The following is a 21619-nucleotide window of genomic DNA, read 5'->3' on the forward strand; positions in this document are numbered from 1 at the left end:
TGACTGAGCACGTCTGTAAGGGAATTGGAGCAAAGCAACTCAGGACTTGGCCATGCTGGAATTGCCCCTAATGAATGGAGGAGAGGGACATTCTTTGTTTGGTATCTCTGTCACATGGCTGGGTCATGGCAGGGGCAGTGCTCATGATGGAGGCGAGGAAGGGACAGTCAGATGCAAAGTCTCATTCAGCCCTCCTGTCACATGGCTGGTGTTCTGTGCCTGTGACTGGTGCTCTTGTGCCTCTGGACCTTCATTCCTCTTGCCCCTCTGCTGGAATGTCCTTTATGCACCTCTCTAAAGGCCCAGTCCTGCCCCTTCCTTCAAGGCTAGCTTAGATGCTACCCACTCCCCACCCCCACATCCTTGCTTGTTTCTCCCAACTTGAGATAAACTGCCCGTCGTGTGTTGAATTATGTCCCCTAAACAGATACGTCTAAGTTCTAACTCCCTGTACCTGTGGCAATGTCCTTGTCTAGAAATGGTCTTTGCAAATGTAGTTAAGGGAAGGATTCTGAGATGAGCTCATCTTGGGTTTGGGTGGACCCTACCTCCAGTGAAGGGGGTCCTTATAAGAGATAGAAGACAGACACAGAGGGGAGGCCACATGAAGACGAGGTAGAGGTTGAACTGATGTGTTTACAAACCAAGAACACCAAGGATTGCCAGCAACCACGGGAAGTTAGGAGAGGACCTGGAACAGATTCTCCCTCAGAGCCTCCAGAGGGAGTCAACCCTGCCGACCCTTCAGTTTTGCCCTTCCGGCCTCCAGAATGGTGACAGAATAAGTATCTATCAGTCAGCCGTCCAGCTCTGTGGTGATTTCTTTCCCATGGCCCCAGGAAATGAATATACTTCCTGTCTCTGGACTCTCCTATCATTGCATCTGATCTTCTCCTGAGACCCATCAATTCTGACCCCACATTTTATCTTCTCACATACACGTCTGCCTTCTCCTACCAGATCTGTCTGGACCACCCTTCAGGTCTCCTGTGATGCCTTCTGGCAGGCTGCATTTGATGATAGCATTTGCAGGGTGCTGCGGGGGAGGGTTGGAGAACAGACCAGGTCATGCTCCAACAGTGACTGGAGCAGCTCCGGGGAAGGCTTGGATCTGGAGGCCACTCTTCCCTTCCAGGTGGGGGCCGGCCCAACCCTGAGGCCTTTTTGTCATTTCAGGACTTTGGGGTGACCTCCGCCAACCTCCCTGGCACATTCCAGGCGGCACTGGGTGAGGGGCTCCTGCCTCTGTGTTTCCCATTAAAATTATTATTATTATTTGATTATTCTCATTATTAAAGTGCATGCCTGGATCACTATTTGAATGATTTCTTCAAGGCCTGTCTTCACCAGAATTGCAGCCTGCTAAGGTCAGAGGCCATACCTTATTTTCCTTTGAATTTCCTCAGCCCAGTACTGATGACGTATTGATGTGCAGTGAGTATCATTTAAAGCTCTTAAGGATTTGGTCCCCAGCTAGCTTTTCAGGATCATTTTGTCTTATCTGTTCATTCTGACTGTCCCCCACCCCGCCCCCAGCCTTCCTAGTACAATCCAGTGAAGCCACTCTCTTAGTTAAGCATTAAAATGTTCCCTGCTTGGCCTCTCAAATTCACATGTTGAAGCCCTAGCCCCCAGGACCTCAGATTGTGGCTTTTTGCAGAAAGAATGCATTTACAGGGGTAATCAAGTTAAAGTGAGGTTGTCAGGATGGGCCCCAATACAATATGACTGGTGTCCTTATAAAAAGGGGAAATTCCTGGGGCACCTTGGTGGCTCAGTCGGTTGAGCATCCGGCTCTTGATTTCGGCTCAGGTCATGATCTCAATGGCGTAGAATCGAGCTCTGCATCAGGCTCCACACTGAATGTGGAGCCTGCTTGGGATTCTCTCTCAATCTCTCTCTCTCTCTCTCTCTCAATCTCCCCCCATCTGCCCTTCTTCCCTGCTTGTGCTCTCTAAATTAAAAAAAAATTAAAAATAAAAAAATAGGGGGAAATTCAGGCACAGAGACGCACCTAGAGGGAAGGCGATGTGACGACAAAGTGGGGAGACAGCCATCTACAAACCAGGGAGAGAGGCCTGGAACAGGTCTGCAGCCTTCCAAAGGACCTAGCTCTGCCAAAACCTTGATCTTGGACTTGGAACCTCCAGAATTGTGAGACAATTAGTCTCTGTTGTTTGAGCCATGCCGACTGTGACCCATTGTTATGGCAGCCCTAGTTGGTCCTCCTTCTCAGGGCACCCAGCCTCTCCCTCGATCCTTTGCATATGCCGTTCCCCTTTACCTGGAATGTCCTCCCATTATTGGTGTACAAAGCTCAACTTCTGTTCTATGTGGCAGACTGTGCTAGGAGGCTTACAAGCATTACCTCATTTAATTCTCCCAGCAACACCGTATCTGGAAGTTCCCTTTTTGAGAGAGAGACAGATAGAGCAAGAGCTGGGGAGGGGCAGAGAGAGAGGGAGACACAGAATTTGAAACAGACTCCAGGCTCTGAGCTGTCAGCACAGAGCCCAACGCAGGCCTCGAATTCACAAACTGTGAGATCATGACCTGACCCAAAGTTGGACGCTTAACTGACTGAGCTACCCAGGCGCCCCAGAAGTTCCTTTAAAAATAAAAAAAAAGTTTTTTTAAGTTCATGTATTTATTTTTGAGAGAAAGAGTGAGCACCCAACCATGGGAGGGGCAAAGAGAAGGAGAAAAAGAATCTCAAACAGGTTCCACACCATCAGTGCAGAGCTCGACATGGGGCTTGAACTCATGAGATTATGACCTAAGCCAAGATCAAGAGTTGGACACTTAACTGACTGAACCACCCAAGGGCCCCTGGAAGTTGCTTTTCATAAAAAGAAGTGTTGCATCTGCTGGTTGGCCTATACTGACATTATAGTTGGAATTCATCCCAGTGAGTCAAAAAAGCACGGCTACATAATTTCCTGGTATCCCAGTGACTACACTGAAGGCACGGGTCAAAAGGCACAGCCATCCTTGGGTTCCATGTCCTGGCCCAGCTTGACACGGGGGGAATCTCTTGGTCACCTGATTGATATTGGATGTGGTGGCACTTCCAACATTAGTAAGACAGAGCATTTTTTTGTGACTTAGAGGAAGCCATTCTGGAAACTAAAAATCTGTGACGCCCTGCTTGAAAGACTCTTACCTCACATGACACCAGGGCATCTGTGTCAGAAGGGAAGTGAATGATGTATTGTATGTCAAGGACTCAGAATGGTGTCGAGCACGTAGCAAGTACTGTATACCTTAACTGCTGGCTGTTACGGGTACCATTCTAAGACTTCCTTGCCAGGGGAATGTGTCACAAATGTTAATTTGGGCTCCTCCCTTGTGCATGCAAGCTGATCCTATGAAGTTCATAAGGATAAAATATAAACTTTATCTAGAGTATTGTAGCAAGTGAGGGAAGGTGACACAATATTAGCCATTTCCTGCCAAGCCCCAAATCTGTGGCTACAGCCTCGCAGGACCTACTTCCCATGTAATGATGCTCAGCAAACATCTCAGTTCTTGTGCGCAACTCTAAACTTTTCAAGTAGAAATTGAACCTCTTCATGGCTGCCAAGGGAACCCTCTCCTTGGCCCCTTTTTTTGCAGGTGTGTGTATCTGCTGTACACCACAAAACTCTTCTCTACACTTTGCCATTAAGTGGTTTGCCAGAACAGTTTGAAGCAAGTAGGAAGGTTGTTGGAAATTTTCCAGTCACCCCTAAGAGACTGAGATCAGAAACTGTGATGGATGGTTCTAATATTACCATTCATCTTGGCAGTGAAGCCCATCTTTGCTGATCTGGATTTTCCCCTGCACACACACACACAAAATAATAATAATTAGTAGCCGTCATCCATATCCCTATCTGGAATTTTACTTAAGCTGCTTTATTTCTCAATCCTCAAAACTATGTGTGGCAGCAACTCATTTATTTCCTCTCAATATTCTATACAGCAGATATAGTTGCTTCCTTAATAGTTGAGGAAACTAAAACTCAGAAATATGGGAGAATTTGTCCCTGGAAAATAGGCAAGTGTAGACAGATCTAGAACTCCAATGTAGGTCTTCTTGGTCTCATACTCTAGACCATTTGCAAATCCCCACAGAGTTTCTCAGCCTGGGAGAACTGGAGTCAGGGTGGACCATCTAGACAGGGAGGGACAAGACTGATGAAGTTCACTGAGAGGGTCCCCTATACCTGGTCTCCAGATGGGTGCAATTCCTTAGTCAGAGTCTCTGTTTCTAGCTAAGGCATGTTTACGAAAGGTGACCATCAGACCTTAAGGACCTTATGTTGGCAACACAGGAGCACTGCCCATGTGGGTCCCTATCTCAGATGGCTCCTGGCAGCCAACCAAGAGCACAGGTGAATATGGACAGGGCACAGAGATTAGGAGGCTTCACAGAAATCACCAGAAAGGAGCAGGAAGATTCAACTCCATTCAACACATATTTTTTGATTGCTGTTATGTGCCAGACTCTGGGCCAACAGCAAGTTCTGGGCTGGAGCTACCTGTTTCTGGGTGGGGTGGAGATGGACAGAGACCTAGTGCTGTGGATGGGTTATGAAGGTCAGTGGGGCAAAGCATGATGTCAAGGTCATAATGGACCTATATTTACGTTGCCTTCTGTTCCACACTGAAGGAACAAGTACTGCCCTTTCTGAAGTTTTTATCCCTTTGATACAGCTGACACGGACAACCATTCCCAAAGCAAAGAAGGATAATTATAACAATGCTTATGTGCATATATGTATATAACAGAGCAGACCCTTCCCTGTCAATTGTCGATTCATGGGAGGACATTTTCACGTTTGTTGTAACAGTCGTGACTCAATTAAAGGGCCAGGGTCTTCCTGAGTATCTTAATGTTGTACACCTACAGTTGAACTTAGCAGCACTCATGGAAACTCGGTGATACAAGGGTTAAAGGTCAGCATGAAGAGGAGAGCGTTTCATCCACCAGTAATGTGGTCACTGGTTTTGTCTTTGTCCTGATCTACCTCTTTGTCCTAGGAGACTACCCCCAAGGCAGAGAGATGCAGCTTCTGTTTGAATCCTTGTAGCTCCTGGAATTCCTGGGTAAAAGACAATGAGAATTTGGTTTGTATTCTCCATTTGACTCTGAAGTACAGTGGAAATGCTCCAAGTTGAGCGAGCCCTCTCATGAGACCCCTGAGCAGCCTCAATTTAGAAGCTTAGTCCTCTTGTCTTCTTTTCTATCCATATCTGTCATTTGATTAACCATCTATTCAGTATCCAGACAGTGTTTGGAAAGAAAGGACAAGCACTAGCAAACATTTCTGGATCTGTAAATGTGAGGCATGTGAGGAAGGAGCCATCAGTAGGTATGATTTTACACGACACTCACTGACACAGATGATTTGAGATTTCCTCCAGATCCCCCAGTTCCAAGTGGAGAATGGACTTGTAGTTTAGATTTGGCATAGTGCCAGGGATATGGCATCCTTAATAGAGCTGAGTGGGGACTATCCCCACCCAGCTCCCGTCTTATGCAATGACATACTCAGTGGCCAAGTGTTTTTTTTTTTTTTAAGTTTATTTATTTATTTTGCTGCAGGGGGTTGGGGGGAAGGCAGAGAGAGAGAGGAAGAGAGAGAGAATCTTAAACAGTCTCCGCACTGTCAGCAGAGTCCGACATGGGGCTTGAAGCCACAAAGTTTGAGATCATGGCCTGAGCCAAAATCAAGAGGTGGATGCTTAACCAAATAAGCCACCCAGGCAGTCCAAGATATGGTCTTGTAAATACAGAGAGAGGAAAGTGAGAGGAAAGAAATGGTGTTAGAATTAGTCTTTTTAAATTCTCTCTCTCTTTTTTAGTGTTGTTTTTTTTTAAAGTAGGCTCCATGCCCAATGTAGGGCTTGAACCTATTACCTTGAGATTGAGAGTCACATGCTCTACTGACTGAGCCAACCAGATGCCCCTCCAAGTGTTTTGATAATAAAAGCAGTAATAATAAATGAAGGTTATTGCCTTCTCCATTACTTTTTTTGAAAGCACCAAGAGTCAGCAAAAGGACATTTCCTCCCAGCTCATATTTAGGAGACTCCCAGCTTTGTTTTAGGTATAAATAAAAAGCATAATGTGATAGATCAAAAGAAAAGCAGAAGGCCAGGCAGAGAGTAAGCACTTAATAACGAAAAGAAAAACTTACGGAAGAATCGGAACTTATCAGACACTTTGAAGGATGAATAAAGACTCATGAGTACACAAGACTGTTGAAACATTCCTTCTTGACAAGGACAAACTTATAAGTTTCCCCTTCAATCTTAGTGGCTACCACCATGTACCAAAACATAATTATTGTGAAGCTGAGAAGAAACAAATTCTGAATGTGTAGGAAATAGTCATCCTAGAAGTAAGATACTTCTTGGCTTCTGAAGTCTTCTCAAACTCTTTTTCTGTGAAGCTCGTAACTGGGATTCAACAGAACTGTGGGAAGGGGATAGTAGTGGCTTTGGCTGGGGGTGAAAGAGCAGAGTGCCAGGGGTGAGGGTGGTCCTCCCCGCCCCTGATTTAGGACAGAAGGATCGCTCCATCTAGAGGAGAGCAGACCTGAGCTGAGTAAGAGGAATGGACTGAATAGTGAGTGCAAAACAAGGGACCCATAAATATCATTTAGCCTCAGCATATTTTCAAAATATTTCAACCATCCCCAAAGCACATGGAAGCTCTAATACATAACAGTGGACTTCGATGATGCTGGGGCATCTGGAAGGCTTGGTTGGTGGGGAGGGAGAGGTTGAGGGCAGAAGAGAGGGCAGGCACAGGTCATCTTTGCAATTCTTCCACGTTTCCAAAGATTAGCAGAAGGGATTCCGCTGGCCATCTGCAAAAAGTCCAGTTATTCTGCAGGGCAGGCTGACCTGCCATCTGAAATATATGGATTTGTAACAACACTTTTCTGCTTGAAATAATAGATAAGAACTACCATTGCATTGGGTTTTCCCCTCTCATGCTGCCACCAGGGCACCTCAGGTTATTTGGACTGCAGAGATCCAGGACAAATGGCCAGTGGCATCCCCAGTTTAAGCACCAAGGAAGAAGTTGCCATACATTTTTCTATGGTTCTTATCATTTGGAAATTTTCTCCCTTCAAAGATGGCGCCCTTGCCGTGTGATCACAGACTGTTTCTTTGGAAGTAAACAGACATCTAAGTCTTCCTCCTAAACTTATTCTTGTGAGAGCTGGAGTGCATCAAGGACTCAGACTTTGCTAGAACTTGATCTTCAGTGCCTTTTCCCGAGCACATTTTTGTTTCCAAGGGAGCTGTATTTTGTCACATGTGGCCTGTCAAGAGCAGTAAATGATGCTGGGTATTTTTAAAGTTTATTTATTTATTTTGAGAGAGAGAGAGAGAGACAGCATGCAAGCTGGGGGAGGGGAAGAGAGAGAGAGAGAGATTGAGATAAAGAATCCCAGGCAGGCTCTGTAGTGTCAGCATGGAGCCTGACATGGGGCTTGATCGCACAAACCGTGAGATCTGGCCTGTCATGACCTGAGCCGAAATCAAGAGATGGACACTCAACCGACTGAGCCACCCAGGCGCCACAGTGCTGGGTGTTTCTAAACGCAGACTCCTGAGACAATCCCATCCTCCCACAATTTGAAAAATTTTTAAATATGCTCTTGGTTCTCAACAGCTGCTCTCCCTTCTTCTACTCCCTCCTGTTCCCACTCCCAGGCAAGCCTGCTGTGTTTTATGATCCTCATGACAGGCTTTTACCCACCACCTTCTCAAGGGAGCAGCAGGCTGGGTTACTTTCTGTTTGTTTGTGTTATTTTGGTTTGTCTCTAGGTGGCTGTGCAAACTACAAGCCAAATACACAGTTCTCCCTTTTTTACAGACTCAGTTGATGGCAAGACAAAAGGACACTTCAACCCAGAAAGATGTGGTGCTTTTTACTCATGTGAAGAAGAAAATCAAGAAATGGCCAATGTTTGGGGTGCCTGGGTGGCTCAGTCGGTTGAGTGATTCTTGATTTTGGCTCAGGCCATGATCCCAGGATTGTAGGATCGAGCCCCATGTTGGACTCTGTGCTGAGCATGGAGCCTGCTTAAGATTCTCTCCTCCCCCCCCCCACCCCCACCCCGTGCCCTCCCCTGCTCACACTCTCGTGCTCTCTCTCTGTCTCTCTCAATCTCGAAAATAAAAAAATAAATGGTCACTGTCACTGGTTTTTCTCCTGGGAAATGAGGTGGGGTGTTTATTTTTCCCTGCCCAAATCCTTTCTTGGCTTATGTTTTGGACTTTTTTTTTTTATATATTTGTTAAGATAGAAGGTGAAATCATAAGCCATGAAATAGCGACGGGGTGCCAGAGACAACACAGTAGACTGTCTCCTTGTTCTCTAGCTGTGCTTCACCTGTGGTCATTAAAACATGACCTCCAGTGGGAGGAACTTGATGGGCTAGTGCAGGAGGGGAAGACACAGAATGGGGCCTTTCCTGGGGACAGGGTTTCATGTGATGTGTGGCATGGGGAAGCTTGTCTGAAGGACCTGACATCTTGCCTCACTCAGACAGGGTTATGAAACAGAGTTGACTCAATATGATGTGTTAGATCTTCAGCTGATACGCAGCCTAGAGCACCAGGAAAGATGCTCTCACATGTGCATGGAAAGTACTGCATTGCTATTCTAGGGAGATGCTCCTTTGTGCAAAGGGGGATGTCCTTTCTCGGCTGGGAGAAGATGGCAACTGAATGGCTATGCTGTCTGGGAATAGGTTAAGAAATCCAGGAGGCCACGCTGGCAGTCCCTCTGGCTAGGGAGATATAATTAAAAGGCTGGATTATCTGCAAGCTTTCCCTTGGTGAGGCTGATTAAACAACTGTGGAATGCCTACACAGCTGGGAAGAAAAATAGGTAAAAGTGAATTGGATTTACTTTCCTCAGCTAATGGAGGTGACCTTGCTAGTTCATTGGATTTCATCAAACAGTGATGAAAAAAGAGAATTCTGCGTTAGACAGTACTCCTGGGTCAAGAATCCCACAATTATACCTGATAATACACTTCTAGAATTTTTGCTTCCTGTTGCCCGCAATTTAAGCTCTTGTAGGAAGTTTCACTTTATAAGGGAAGAATGCTTTCCCAGGGAACCCAACAGTGAGTGATTCCTTCTAATTGGCAGTTGAGACATCCAGCTGACAAGTTGGGGCTCCTCATGCCTCTGAACCAAAAGGTAAGGAAGAGAATTATCTGTGAAATAATAGAAGCTGTGTATCTTGGTCTCTGCCCCTAGTTCCTGGCATAGAGCTCCTAAAATACTTACAATTTCCTAAGAGGTAAGAGCATTTAGGAGCATCTTTTGTTCTAACATTTGGTCTTTGATCCTGGTTCCTGGCACAGAGCTTCTAAATCCCTTGGAATTTGTTAGGTGATTGGAGTGTCTTTTGTCCTAATAAAGTGACTTTTGGTAGGCTCCTGAATAGCTTCAAGTTGGAGGCTGATCACCAGAAAGACCGAGGCACAATTAGAAACATGGAGCTTTTAGGGGCGCCTGGGTGGCTCAGTCAGTTAAGCATCAGACTTCAGCTCAGGTCATGATCTCATGGTTCATGAGTTCAAGCCCCACATCAGGCTCTGTGCTGACAGCTCAGATTCTGAGCTGCTTCAGATTCTGTGTCTCCTTCTCTCTCTTCCCTTCCCCCACTCGTACTCGCTCTCTCTCTCTCAAAAATAAACACTAAAAAAAAAAAAAAAAGAAAGATGGGACTTTTAGCCCCAACTCTCATCCTGTGGGAAGAGGAGAGGGGCCAGAGACTGAGTTAAAGATTGATCATGCCTATGTGATGGAGCCTCCATAAAAATCTCAAAAGCATGGGGTTTGGAGAGTTTACAGGTTGGTGAACACCTCCACATGCTGGGAGGTGGTGCACCCCTACACCATGGAGACAGAAACTCCTGCGCTCGGTACCCTTCTGGACTTTGCCCTATGTGCCTCTTTATCTGGGTGTTTATTTGTATCGTTTATCATATCCTTTGTTATATAATAAGCCAGTGAATGTAAGTAAATGTTTCCCTGAGTTCTGAGCTGTTCTAGGAAATGATTGAACTTGAGGAAATGGGTGGTTGGAACCCTGATTTTTAGCACTGGTGACAACCTGGTCCTGGAACTGGCATCTGAAGTGAGGGCAGTCTTGTGGGACTGAGCCCTGAACCTGTGGAGTCTGCACTAACTCCAATTAGTGTCCAAATGAATTGAATTGTAGGATACCCTGCTGGTGTCTCAGAGAATTACTGGGTGTGTGGGAAAAATCCACACATCTGATGTCAGAAGTCTTGTGTGGTAGCAGTGTGAGAGTCAAGGAGAAACACTGTTTTTCCAGCCATGACCCCACAGACTGTGGTAGGTCATCCAACCACCAAGTGGAAATTTGGTTGTTTCAGCACTACAAGGGCAGGGAGGTCTATGTCTGGAATGAGAGGATTTTCTGGGTTGTCCCTTAGTACTTCCATGTCCAATGGAAAACTATAGCAACCAGAGAAGAGGAGGACCACTGAGGATTCCGACCCCTTTGGAACAAAGGGTTGAGTCACTGTGTCAGAGAACTTCAAAAAGCTGAAGACTTGGTTGAGGACAAAGGAAGCACAGAATGGATCATGGAGGAAAGGAGTTACACAAATGAACCAGTTAGAGAGGAAGACTGTAGAAACCAGGCATATTTCCTCAAATGCTCTCTCTGTGTGTGCATCAGTGTGTGCATATATATTCACATAGCTCTTCTCTCTTTACAACAGTGAACACATCGTTGGAGGCTAACCTACAATTTAGTCCTTAGGTAATGCAACATTTGGTTGGGAATGTGATTGAATTTGAGGAATAATTACCCACGTTTTCTTTGCATCTCTAAGCTTTGCTTCTTTTTTTCCCCCTCCCCTCCTGCCTTTATTGAATTGATCACATTTTCTTTTACCTCCTCATATCCCCCTCTAATTGTTTGGAAAGCATACATTCTATTTTTATTATTTATGAGGTCATCCACAATTTTTGACATGCGTACTTGACCTTACGTTTTCTAGAGGTGATTTATGTTTCTGTCTCCTTGAACAGGAATGGTTTAGCTTCTTCCTGAACTCTTCCATCTTTTATGGTATCGGCATCTATTATATGAACTCCCCACTGATTTCAAGCAACACTCAATTAGCCCTTATTAGTATCGGTACCAGTCAGTAATGGCTTAGATTCTGTAGGGCATTTTACCAATTTATTTGGCTGCCCTTGTTTTGGGGATCTTCATCTTTCCTTTTGGATTCAATTTCCTTCTTGACGAAGTACACCTCTTAGTGATTTTTTTCAGCAAGACTCTGGGCACTCAACTCTCTTTGTCTATGTATGTCTAAAATTGTCTTTAGCTTTAAAATTTTAACTTTGAATGATAATTTAGCTAAAATTTAGATTTCTGTAATGACAATTGTTTCCCCCTGAGTATCTAAAAGATATTATTCATGGCCTCTGGCATCTACTTTGGCTTCTTAGAAATCCACTTGTAGTTTATTATTCCTTTGTAGCTCATCTGTTTTGTTTTCCTTTAGGTAACTTTAAGATTTTCCTCTTTACCTTGGATATTCTGCAGTTTTATTACCATGTGCCTACATGCTTTTATTTATACGGCTCTAGATTCAGTCTACTTGCATAATATGAAGACATGTTTTTCCTCCCTTTGAGAAAAATTCAGCTCTTATCTCTTGAATATTGCCTCTCTGTCTTGTTCTAGAACTTTGGTTAGACATATATTGGCCTTTTCATTCTACCCTATGTCTTTTATATCTCACACTTTATCTTTCTGAACTACATTTTAGGTGATTTCCTTAGTTCTATATTCTAGTTTGCTACTCTTCTCTTCAACTGTATATAACTTACTATTAGTTTTTTAATGTTTATTTATTTTTGAGAGAGAAAGAGAGAGGCAGAGAGAGAGGGAGACACAGAATCCGAAGCAGGCTCCAGGATCTGAGCTGTCAGCAGAGAGCCGAAATAGGGCTTGAACCCATGGAACCATGAGATTATGACCTGAGCTGAAGTCAGATGCCCAACCAACTGAGCCACCCATGTACCCCTAACTTACTATTAAACCCACCTATTGAGACTTAATTTCCATGTTTTTTGTTTAATTTGTATAGTTTCTGTTTGAGTTTTAGGGGAGGGATCAATTTATCTTTTTCCCCCTGCACTATTTCGTTACTATATATTTCTTTTTTTTTATCCCTAAATGTTTTAAATGTATTTAAAATCTCTTCAGATTGATTTGTTATCTCTGGTTTTGATGAACAAATGTTACCATTTATTGTGTTTGCTAACTGCCCATTTTGGTAATTTGTTTCCTAATGTGATTTGGATTCTGAACTCATTTTTAGGAAGGGCTGTTTTCAATGGGATGCTGTTGCTTATGGGAATATTCTTATGGAGCAGTTCAGTATTTCATACAAGCCCCTAGTAAAGCATCTACAGGTATCTTTAACCAGATGCCTCATCTGGCTTCTCATCAACCAGAATGGAGTCACATGTCTGTATGTCTGTTCCTGAGCCAATCAATTGCAAGGAGGAAAGAATACTTTTAGGCCAATCAAGTTCACCCCAATTCAGCTGAGAGTTGTTCAGCTTCCTCTTAGGAATGCAGGCAGCTGAGAAGGAGTGGATACCTAAGAAAAATCAGGGTTCTATTAGAAAGAAAAATGGGAGGGGCACCTAGGTGGCTCAGTTGTTAAGAGTCCAACTTGAGCTGAACACATGGTCTCACGGTTCATGGGTTCGAGCCCTGCATTGGGCTCTGTGCTCTCAGCACAGAGCCTGGAGCCTGCTTCAGATCCTGTGTCTCCCTCTCTCTCTGCCCCTCCCCTACTTGTGCTCTGTCTCTCTCTGTCTCTCAAAATTAAATAAAGGTTAAAAAAAGTAAAAAAAAAAAAAAAAAAGGAAAGAAGAAATAGGATATGTACACTCACACTGTAACACTCCTAGAGATTTCAAATTTTCAGAGACGCTTAGGAGTTAATTCAGTAGAGAAATTCTTCAACAGTTGTGGAAGGAGAGGGGAAAAAAAGAATAATTAAAAAAAAAAACAAACCCAAATACTCATAGAACATACTTTGGTCGACTGTCATTTACTATATTCTCCAGAAATGCCTCACATTTTCATGAAAAGCAACTTTCCACTGTGTGCCTTTGTCTTTTTTCCCTTCTATTTACAGGAAAAAAAACACGAGTATGACAGCCATTTGACAAAGAAAATGTAAATAAAATGATCTCTAAATTTCAGATCTGACAAAACAAAAATGTAGCATTAACAATATTTTGAATTAATCTGTGAGGACACTGTGATCCTTTGAAGGGTTCAAAGTCATTTGAAGAAAGGAAAAGCCATATTCACATTTTGATGGAGAGCTTTGCCTGGCCCTCGGTCACACGCATAGTAGTTAAGTAACATTATAGGGAACAGAGTGTCTGGCTCCTGGTTCCAGCACCCTGCCCAGCCACACAACTTTGACACCAGGTCTTTACCAGAAGCAACCAAGGTGGGGCCAAAGCTCTGTGAGGTTTTGCTAACACTGATCTGTCTTCCTCTGTTCAGTCAATATTTGATGAATGCCTACTACGTGTCAGGAATTAGACTAGGTGGTGACAGGCTAAGGAATGAATGAAGTTTCTGCCTTCCTTGGAGCTGACTGGAGGAAAAAATACTATGTCAGACTTTATTTTTAAACCTATGGATATTTGAGTTCCTCATTACTCACAGAGATATGTGCCACTTTATTAAAAAGTAACAGTAATACTAATCATAGTGGTAGGTGCTAAAATACCCCAAATTCGACATTGTAGATATCTAGATCCTCCATTTGCTTATGTGACTTCTTCCTGCCATTCACTCATTCATCTATTCAACTGATGTTAGACGAGGTGGCAGAGAAGACCTCTCTGCAAAGGTAACAGTGGAACATGAGAGTAAGTGGTGGAGGTTGGCTGAGGCAAGGAGAATATTCCAGAGAACGGAAGCAGCATATGCAAAGAACCTGAGATGGGGAAGAGTGTATTCCCTTCTTGCCTGAAAGCCACCAGGGAGCCACGCTTCCATGCTCCCCAGCTCCCTCTGGCGTTCCCCTCCTCCCCTTGGGCTTTCTCCTTAGTCTTCCCCTTGGTTGTGCCCTATCTCCCCTTATTACTTTCTCCTCTTATCCTTTCTTGTGTTCCCTCACCTCACATCTCTCCTATCTTATCATTTCATCCTTGAACTTTAAGTCTGCCTGGAAACTGGTTGTTTTCTGGCCATAATGTAATTGTTTAAACTGAAATCTATTGAGTCTGTGAACATGCTTGGAATTGTTGCTGGTCTTCCTGTAAACCCACATTTAGACACCATATTGTAAACTTGTCATGATCTCATATATAAACCCTGTGAGGAAATCAGCATTCGTTCATCATGTCCAAGTTTGCATGGTGCCTTTATGCATGTTACCTCATGTAACTCCAGCCCTAACTTGTCAAGGAGGTGTTCTCATGAGAAGACCAAGGTTGTAAGGACTTTGCTGAAATCTAAAGGTTAATAAATAGTGGAGGTGAGTCTGAAACCCAGGACTTCTGACTCCAAATCACTTCTTTGTCTTTTCTATAAATCATACCATTGCCCTGAATAAAGATTGAAGGTTTTATTTTAATAACTACAGGACATCTTACACAAGGCTTACATTGAATAGGGTTCAGGGTGTCAGTTGATTTTTGAGATTGAAACTCTTTAATTTAGATCAACTATCCTTCAAGATGGCATGGACAGAACAGATGAAACAACTCATTTTTATCTCCCTTCTTCCCATAGAACTAGGGTCATATTTATTTGTTCAAGTGGATTTTTGTTCAACTGATTTTCTGGATTTTCTAGATCAGGAGTTGACATACGTTTTCTGTAAAAGGCCAGATAGATATTGGCTTTGTGTAACTGCTCAACTCTGCCATTGTAGTGTGAAAGCAGCTATAGAGAGTGTGTGAATAAGTGAATGGAGCTCTGTTTCAATAAAACTTTATTTATAAAAACAAGCAGCTGACTGAATTTGGCACCCAGGGAGTCATTTGCTAACCCTTGTTTCAGATAAATGATCCCTAAACAAGAGGATGTTTGTTTCTCATTCTCATTTCTCATAAAATGCCCAGAGGCAGGCAGTTCCCAGTTGGTATGGCAGCTCTCTTCTGGGAAGTCCTATGGGTCCAGTGGCCCTTCCAGCTCACCACTCACCATCCCTCATCCTTAGATCTGAGATGACAACATCCAGTTCCAGGTAGTAGGATGGGAGACAGAGGAGATGAGAGAAGGGCACATGCTGACTGACTCTTAAGGAAAGTTTCCAGAAGCTGTTGCATGACACTTCCTCTTTCATTCTATTGGCTGGAGTTAATGGCCACTGGTTGAGTTGCAAGAAAGTCTGGGAAATGAGATTTTTATTCCGGGGGGCCATGTGCCTAATTTAGAATCTATTACTGTGAAAGTAAGTGAGATGGGATATTGGGAGAATTTGTCCCTGCCACATATCCCTTCCTTTGTTCTGTAGCTGAATTTCCTTTGGGTGATTGCTAATATAATATTAAATAGCGAGCACCCTTTTCTTTTGTCTACAGTAGGAATGCTGCTGATGTTTCACTTTTAAGTATGATTATAGCAGATTTCTGGTAGAGATCCTTTATCAATTTAAAGAAATTTTATTCTGTTTTTGGCTTGCTTATTTATTTATTTATTTATTTATTTATTTAGACAGAGAGAGCCAGTGGGGAAGGGGCAGAGAGAGAGAGAGAGAGAGAGAGAGAGAGAGAATTCCAAGCAGGCTCCACCCTGTCAGCATGGTGGCTTGCTGATTTTTTTTAAATTTATTTTTAATGTTTATTTTTGAGAGAGAGAGACTGAGTGCGAGCAGGGGTGGGCAGAGAGAGAGGGAGACAGAGAATCTGAAGCAGGCTCCAGGCTCTGCGAGCTGTCAGCACAGAGCCCGAAGCAGGGCTTGAACTCACAAGGTGTGAGATCATGACCTGAGCTGAAGTCAGACACTCAACTGACTGAGCCACCCAGAAGCCCCACTGATTATTTTTAAATCAGGATTGAATAAGCCTTATGATCTTCTGATGAGACAGGTCTGGCCAGCCTCATCTTTATATGGTTCATAAGAATGAATTCAAGGCCATCTGAACGGAAAAGTGTCAGATTCCTCACGTAGCTGAGCGGGGCTTCCTCAGTTCTCCAGGGAAGACTCGCCATGCTGCCTGTGCTTCAACCTGTGATTTTACCCTGGGGAAAACCAAAGATGCCTTTATATGGAATCGCCTTTCTGGTTCTCTGCAGAGTGTCTGCTCTGTCAGACTTGTTTGTGGCTGGTGTATTATGACGATTCTCCATCCTCCTGTCCTGTAAACTGTAAAATAGTTTAGTGAGCATTTGCCCTGGGTATCCTTCTTCCTGTTTGTATAGGCTTGTCTCAGCAGATGTTGGGGGAGTTTACTGTTTCCTGTAAGGATGAAGCCTAATCGCAGATTGCTTATTGGAATCAGAGTCCTCTCTATGTTTAAAAAAAAAAAACCTCCCAAATCTCTGGTAGAGAGTCTACTGGAAACACCCGTTAGAACAGCTTCTTCCCCTCGGACTTAATCAACTTTCTGTTTGTATGTAGCCTGGGCCTAATTCACCTGCCTTCTCCTCACTACTTTGAAGAAATCTTGGATTTGTTTTTTTCTAGACTGATGATACCTACTTGTCCCTTCCTAAAGAAACTGCTATGGTCTGGTCTTCATGCCAGGTCCTTCCTGTGGGAGGGAGTCCTGTGTCTGGCATGCCCAACCAGCTCTGTCCCGTTCGATGTTCACATCCAGGCAGAATATTCCCTTTGTCTTTTGTCTGCCACAAAGCACATATCACCATCAATTCAAGCCAGATGAGCCACACCACACGTGTATTCACCACATCTCTTCTTTATTAACATAGTGACCAGCTGTGTGTGCGACTGAGCATATTCTGTGAGCCTGTGTCCTGTAGCAGTCACAGCTGACCCTCAGGAGGCATGTATCACAAGAAAGAAATACACTTTCATGGTCCTAAGCCACAGGGATATTTGAGTTGTTTGTTTCCTACAGCATAACTTAGCCTATCCTGACTGACACAAAGACTTAAAGAGATTCTTTATTGCAAGACTTCTTAGCCCTTTAAATAATGTTGTGTCGTATGAATGTCCAAGATGGAGATGATGAGATGTACTGGTTTCCCAGTCTTAAATACCAGCCCCTTCTTAACTGAAGCATCTACTGAGGCTTGGACTGCTGTTCCAAAAAAGACAAGTGGATATATCGTTGTTCATGTTTACCCAATTAGGTCACATGTCTCAGGCTATGAGTCTGGAGTTCTTTCTTGTCCAGCAAGAGAGTGGATGCAGAATTGAATATGAGAGAGAGGCTAATGTCTGGGAGGAGACAAGAGCCCTGAACAGGGGTTTCATTTCTGTATTTGTTGAGCCCTCAAGATCTTACACACATGGTGAACATGAAGAAAACAAGATATTACCCATGTGGTAAACATGAAGAAAACAATCAGATAGTAATCATTAACTTATGTGTGTAAGAAGCAAAGGGTTTAGGGGGCAAGTGGAGTTTGTGATCAGAGTGCAATAGTATATTGGCGTCAGATGGAAAGTAATTTCCTGCGGGTGATACAACAAGTTACTTGTGATCCCATTACAATATCTTGCTAGCTTACCTTGGACACTTTCACCCCATGGTGGTGGCTTCCCGTCCTAAGCTTTTTCCTAATCCATTTATGTAAGTAGAACCTATTTCCCCACAGTCACAATCCCCTCAGTGTACCCCCCCCCCCCCCAGGGACCAGCACATGTCTGGCACAGGGTTAAGTTCAACAAAAGCTTGTTGGTAATAAAAAAAACATGAATCCATCCCTGTCACCTCCATGACTACCCGTGTGAACAATTTATTTATTTATTTGCAATATCAGTTTCCTGTTTTGGGAATTGAGTTAAGTGCTTTATGCCTCCTGCTTAAGTCAAATGAGATCCTGTCTAGCCAGTGGAATGATCACTGACCTCTCTGGGTGCTTCTTCTGGGGCAGCACTTGGGAGGCAGAGAGCTGTGTGAGAAGCTGATTTCCAGAAGAGCTGAGGAAGGCAAATGAGTAGGATTCTAATGTTAAAGCTGGGCAGGAATCACTGTGCATCAGAGATCCAGTTTTAAGGCCCATGCTAAAAGGTCTTCAAAATAGGATAATGGCAATCGCTCCTTAAGAGATGTGGCTGTTAGGGGGAAATGGTGCAGCCATTTTTTTTTTTTTCCTCTCAAACAAATGGGACCATTCTTTTCTCAAAAGCCATCGCAAGAGAAATTCCTGTGTTCAGGAGAGAAGGGAGCAGAGTTGGTGGAAAACATTTTGGCCTCTAGTTAATGTCAATGCCAGAACATCAGGGGAGCCGTCAGAAGCTGCTGGGGTCTGTGATTTCCGCTGCCTCTGAGCTTTAAGAGAAGCAGCACCTGAGTAATAGCACCACGGCCCACTCCGTGGCAGGTGGGAGGACAGGAAAAGTCAAACCACAGAGTGGGCTTCTTAGCTGCTGGAGCAGTGGCCTCTCTGTCCTTACCCTTGAGGGGGCTCGGGAGGCCCGGGGGAGGAAGGCAGGCTGGGTGTGAATGTGAAGGTCCTGTCGTGGTTTCTGTGGTAAACCATGGGTTTTCCAGACCCCCAGATTTCAGGGCCTAGCCCACAGTGGCCGCCCACCCTCCTACCCCGCTGATCCAGCACAGGTCTCTCTACCCAAGCCCAGCTCCACAGAGGAAGGGGGCATTCAGCCTCTTCTCACAGAAAAGGGAAAGCACTTCTCAAACAGGATTTTGATTTGTGAGCGATGAAGGAAACACAAATAAAACTAGAGCATCATGGATCCAGGCATTTGTTTTCAAGCTGGTATTTATTGGGGACGTTTATTGTACCTGGCACTGTGATAAACATTTTCCAGTCATTTCCTCTGCAAGCCTTCCCACCATGACTGTGCGGCCCCTCTGCTGCCCTTCACCTTCTACACAAGAAGAGACTGGCGTCCCCCATGGCAGAGATGGGACTCCATTCAGGTCCAGTTGAGCCCCCAGCTTCTGCCCTTTGCCACGCTGCTGCCCTGTATGGCCATTTTGAAACATTCCGGCTGAAATGGTGATTCCATGGGAACTAAATTCCCTTACTGGGTCAGCATTTCTCTACTTTTCCAAAGAAAGTTTGTCAATCTCCTGCTCAGTGGGAGTCCAAAGTGAATGAGTTTCACCCAGCCCAGGAGGCGTCTCCATTCAGTGCAGTTACCGGGGACAGGGGACTTCCTGGTGGAGGTGTCAGCAAGGGTGAAGGCCCAGAAATGGGAGAGCACAGGATGTTTTGGAAACTGTAAGCATTCCTGTGCACACGTTGGAGGGTGGGGTAGAGGGCTGGAGGTGTGTGTCAGACCAGAGAGAAGTGTCCTAGATGCCATACAAAGTTGGTGGGCCTCATGCTTGTGATATTGGAGATGGTGTTTGACAGTGAGAATTGGAAATGATGGAAGAGAGGTGAGGCGGGCTGTCTGATGGAGTCAGAGTCTTAGAGGAAGGGTCTGGAAGGTGAAATCGGGCTGGGCAGGGAGCAACCGTCAGTACAAGAGAGGAGGAGGGCCTGGCATACAACTGCTTAGGCCAGGGGTTAGGTGCATGGCCTCAGCACTGAATGGGTTTGGGGGAAGGAGGAGTTTTGGTTCTGTTTGGGCCACAGTGTTCATCCCTCACTAAAGAGGACCCTCTGTCTTGACCTTATGTGTACATACCCCCTAAGTGAGTTTTTAGGATAGGCATTACCTAAGTGGAGGGTGACGGGTTTTAGGCTCCTATATTTCATTTGCTCACTTCTAGTGTTTGTCTCACCAGCGTACGTTTGCAGGTAGACCTTGCTCCCGTGGAAACTCCTGGTGGAAGTTGGAAGTCATCAGAGACACAATGGGCTTTGAAAGGTAAAGCTGGTGTCACCTTTCCCTATCGTCCCTCCTGGCCTTACTCTGGGTTTCCTCTGGGTTACAGAGAACAGCATTCTGGGGCTCCTAGCTTACAGAAAATAAAAACACTTGGCACTTAGTAAAACCGAACAGAGACCTGCAATGAGGAAATATTAACCCTGGACCATTCAAGGATAGAATGCTCAGTGGGAGTCCAAGGATAGACTCCCTTGGGCTCAGTGGGAGTCAAGGATAGAGTCTCTTATAGGACATTTCGATCACCAAGACGTAAGAGATGCTTTTAGAGGACATGTGGCCGTCCAGCAGAGAGGAGGGGAAGGCAAATTCAAGTGACCCCTTTAGTTGGCATCCTTGGTAAAATTGGGTTACAGCCTCCTGGGATCAATTTTTTATTTTATAATTTTTCCTTAAGTTCTGTTTTGTTATTTTCACTAGCTATATCAGAAAAGTCTAGCCCAGATTAACTACTGACATCTGGGCCCAGACCCATGAGGCCCCATGTAGAGTCCAAAGCATAGGCTTGGGTGTGGGGCAAACCAGGTTCAAATCCCAACCTCACAGTTTATTCGTGCTGTGATTCTAGGTAAAGAAGTAACCCAAATATTGGCTTCCCCGTCTACACACTGAAAAGAAAAATACCAATGATGGGTCAGATTATGAGGGTCAGATTACAGAAATAATATGAAAATGTTATCGTAGTGCTTGGCATATAACATAGAATCAAATGGTAGCTGTATCGTGTCCCTCAATCCACAGGAACCAAACCCACGAACGGTGGCATTAAGGCACACGGGTAGGCACACAAAAGGTTTCGGGGTCCAGCACGGGTGTCTTCCTCAGCTTCTCTCGGGAGACAGAGGTGGGCAGCCGGTGTTCACTGTGTTAACGAGACAGAGACCCGACCAAGGTCTCTGCAGCATGGACTTGGACACCCAGCGGGGTCCTTTTCAGGTCAGGCTTTAACCGTACATGACAGGAGGTGCAGAACCTTCAAGAAACCTAAGAGTAACCCAGAACCCTCCCCATCCCTTCCCATCTAAACTCTGGGCCTGTCCCACCTTGGGCACCGCAGGAAGTGGTCCGTTTGTGGACACTAGGCTGGTCACTGCCTACGTCTGTTAGCGGGAAAGTGCCGGGCAGGGGACGGGTCATGGGCTTCTCCTGTGTATACAGGGCCATGGAATACACTGAGCTTCCGGGAGAGGAAAGGTCCCTTCTTTCCCTCTGTCCTTGTTCTGAGTTAGGGCAATAGTGTTCACTGAATGGAAGAAATAGTCTCAAGGGCCTTTTTTGTAAACCTAACCTTCATTCCTGTCAGTGCCCCCTAAATGTGTCACCAATAGGGAGCGGAGAGGAAGGGGAAGGGGAGCTGCCCTCAGTGTTGCCGGCCCCAGCCCCTCTCCTGGTCCACACTTGGTGACGGGGATGTCCACCCTACAACCAACTTCCCTCATCCTTACATTTAGGAGTTCCTGTGAAAAACAGACCTGGAAGAAGGGAATCCATGACTAAAAGAAAAACAAAAACAAGAAACCAAAAGACCTTACAGGGATTTTGAATTAGTTACACCCCCCCCATACTATTCTTAA

General features: G+C 44.7%; 1 long non-coding RNA gene across 4 annotated transcripts in view; it reads left to right on the forward strand.

Moving 5' to 3' along the window:
- LOC122238801 overlaps positions 1-21619 on the forward strand; it is a 90879-nt gene that overhangs the window by 64604 nt on the left and 4656 nt on the right. For 2 of the 4 annotated variants that reach the window (XR_006217984.1, XR_006217983.1), the window contains exon 3: positions 19945-20027. This is a non-coding gene — a long non-coding RNA (uncharacterized LOC122238801). The remainder of the gene's footprint in view (positions 1-19944; positions 20028-21619) is intronic. The other 2 variants (XR_006217985.1, XR_006217986.1) reach the window with 1 other exon arrangement.

This window comes from Panthera tigris, chromosome B2 (assembly GCF_018350195.1).
Source record: "Panthera tigris isolate Pti1 chromosome B2, P.tigris_Pti1_mat1.1, whole genome shotgun sequence".
In the NCBI taxonomy this organism is placed as follows: domain Eukaryota; kingdom Metazoa; phylum Chordata; class Mammalia; order Carnivora; family Felidae; genus Panthera; species Panthera tigris.